Source organism: Entelurus aequoreus, linkage group LG02 (genome assembly GCF_033978785.1).
Source record: "Entelurus aequoreus isolate RoL-2023_Sb linkage group LG02, RoL_Eaeq_v1.1, whole genome shotgun sequence".
Taxonomy (NCBI): domain Eukaryota; kingdom Metazoa; phylum Chordata; class Actinopteri; order Syngnathiformes; family Syngnathidae; genus Entelurus; species Entelurus aequoreus.
The window spans coordinates 28,430,115-28,432,955 of record NC_084732.1 but is presented as its reverse complement, the minus strand read 5'-3'; the positions used below and the strand labels follow the sequence as shown (position 1 = coordinate 28,432,955).

General features: G+C 43.4%; 1 non-coding gene across 1 annotated transcript; it reads left to right on the top strand.

The window, feature by feature from the left end:
* The first annotated feature begins 647 nt into the window (after positions 1 to 647).
* On the top strand, positions 648 to 720 carry trnaa-agc (transfer RNA alanine (anticodon AGC)). The gene has a single exon. It is a non-coding gene; the product is annotated as a tRNA-Ala (tRNA).
* Positions 721 to 2,841: the final 2,121 nt, after the last annotated feature.

The following is a 2,841-nucleotide window of genomic DNA, read 5'->3' as shown; positions in this document are numbered from 1 at the left end:
TATTTGTTTATTTACTTAGGTATATTATTTGTTTATTATTTATTTGTTCACTGTTATGTTACAGAGAACAAGAAAATAGGATAACATTGCTATGGTATGAAAAGGTGTAGGATTAAATAAGCTCAGCTTCTTCCTACTCCCTTTCGAACGTGCTGTAATGAAACAACTAGAAATATGTGATGAATTACATTGTATTGTATGCATGTTCAAAATAAACTGAAACTGAACTGAACTGAACTGAACCGATACGGGTCATGAAAAAGACAAAATAAACTGTTAAAGCATGGGGTTTTATTAATGTAACTAGGGCACAATGCAATATTTTACAAATGCTTTTCTTTATGTAATTGCAAAATGTTAGCTACCATTATATATGAATGAAAAATGCCATAAAAATAAAGTTTGATTTGATTTTGGATAGTGGCAGGTAAATTGAGCAGTCATGTGCATACAAATTGTAGGAGATGCCGTGCTTTTTAAATATTGCACCCAGTTGGATAATATAAAGGACACACAGGATGGGCCCAAGAATTGATCCCTGGGGGACTCCACAGTCAAAGGTCATAGTAAAGCTTTCCATCTTTTATGCTAAGATGTTGTCTGACAATAAGAAACAGGAAAGTACACTATAATGCCAAAATATACGGGGCGGTATGGCTCGGTTGGTAGAGTGCCTGGCCAGCAACTTGAGGGTTGCAGGTTCGATCCCTGCTTCTGCCATCCTAGTCACTGCCGTTGTGTCCTTGGGCAAGACACTTTACCCACCTGCTCCCAGTGCCACCCACACTGGCTTAAATGTAACTTAGATATTGGGCTTCACTATGTAAAGCGCTTTGAGTCACGAGAGAAAAAGCGCTATTTAAATATAATTCACTTCACTTCAAATGTATTTGGCCACCTGCCTTGACTCACATATGAACTTGAAGTGCCATCCCATTCCTAACCCATAGGATTCAATATGATGTCGGTCCACCTTATTCAGCTATTACATTTTCAACTCTTCTGGGAAGGCTGTTCACAAGGTTGCGGAGTGTGTTTATAGGAATTTTCGAGCCTTCTTCCAAAAGCGCATTGGTGAGGTCACACACTGATGTTGGTCGAGAAGGCCTGGCTCTCAGTCTCCGTTTTAATTCATCCCAAAAGTGTTCTATCGGGTTCAGGTCAGGACTCTGTGCAGGCCAGTCAAGTTCCTCCACACCCGACCGACTCTGTCATCCATGTCTTTACGGACCTTGCTTTGTGCACTGGAAATTTCACAACTGGACAGTCCCACGCTGGAAATCACTGAGCTCCTGAGATTGACCCATTTTTTTAACAAATGTTTGTAGAAACAGTCTCCATGCCTGAGTGCTTGATTTTATACACCTGTGGCCGGGCAAGGTGATTAGGACACCTGATTCTGATCATTTGGATGGGTGGCCGAATACTTTTGGCCATTTAGTGTATGTCGAAGATTCATGGGATTGTCGCTGAACTGTGAGCGATGTACTCACTTTTTAAAACACACACACACACGAGTTCGTGCAAAAGGCGAGATGCGGGTGCAATTGAAATTGCAGGTACACTACCGTTCAAAAGTTTGGGGTCACATTGAAATGTCCTTATTTTTGAAGGAAAAGCACTGTACTTTTCAATGAAGATAACTTTAAACTAGTCTTAACTTTAAAGAAATACACTCTATACATTGCTAATGTGGTAAATGACTATTCTAGCTGCAAATGTCTGGTTTTTGGTGCAATATCTACATAGGTGTATAGAGGCCCATTTCCAGCAACTATCACTCCAGTGTTCTAATGGTACAATGTGTTTGCTCATTGGCTCAGAAGGCTAATTGATGATTAGAAAACCCTTGTGCAATCATGTTCCCACATCTGAAAACAGTTGAGCTCGTTACAGAAGCTACAAATTTGACCTTCCTTTGAGCAGATTGAGTTTCTGGAGCATCACATTTGTGGGGTCAATTAAACGCTCAAAATGGCCAGAAAAAGAGAACTTTCATCTGAAACTCGACAGTCTATTCTTGTTCTTAAAAATGAAGGCTATTCCACAAAATTGTTTGGGTGACCCCAAACTTTTGAACGGTAGTGTAAATGCACATGGAGGAGATGGGAGGAGAGACCCCGTGCATGAGCGACATGGTTAGTATTGGTCGGGGGATGACTGATCAAACCCACCTTGCAGTTTAACTACATTAGCCCCACCCTCCTCTTCTTCTGAGATGTTAGAAAGTAGCCAAGGGTGGCTTCTTGGGAAGGGAGGCGGGTCCAAAAAAAAAAAAAAAGGAAAAGAAGAAAAAAAGAGATGCCCATGCTTGATCAGAGAGCATTAGCTGGAGGTAGTCCAGGCTCTGGTTGAGGGTTTGGCCATCTAAGATGTGATCAGAGGTTATTAGCAGTAAAGAGCCACTGTGGATGAGGGTAGGAGAGTCATCATTTACAGGGTCAGATACTGGCCGCCTGGAAACACACGCACACACACACATACACACACGCACACACACACACGCACACGCTGGACAGGGGCGGCTCATTACTCAGTAAGAGCTCAGGTTTCCAGCGTAGACCTCTCCATTAGACCCCCAGTTAGGGAGAAATGAATGGCTGCAGCTCCTCCGCACTCATAAAGCATCCCAGCATACACAGCGGCAGAAAATGAGACCCCGAGTTTAGCAGGCGGAGGTATAGTTTGTGTGTGTGTGTCAGGTCCTCGGGGGTCTTTGAGATGGAAATGTCCAGCTGGCCGGCCGTCTGCTGCCTGACCCCTGAGCTCAAGGTCATAAAGCCAGGGCCCCCACCCCTCGACCAACTGACCACATCCACAGCACAAGACCCTCCTCCTCCT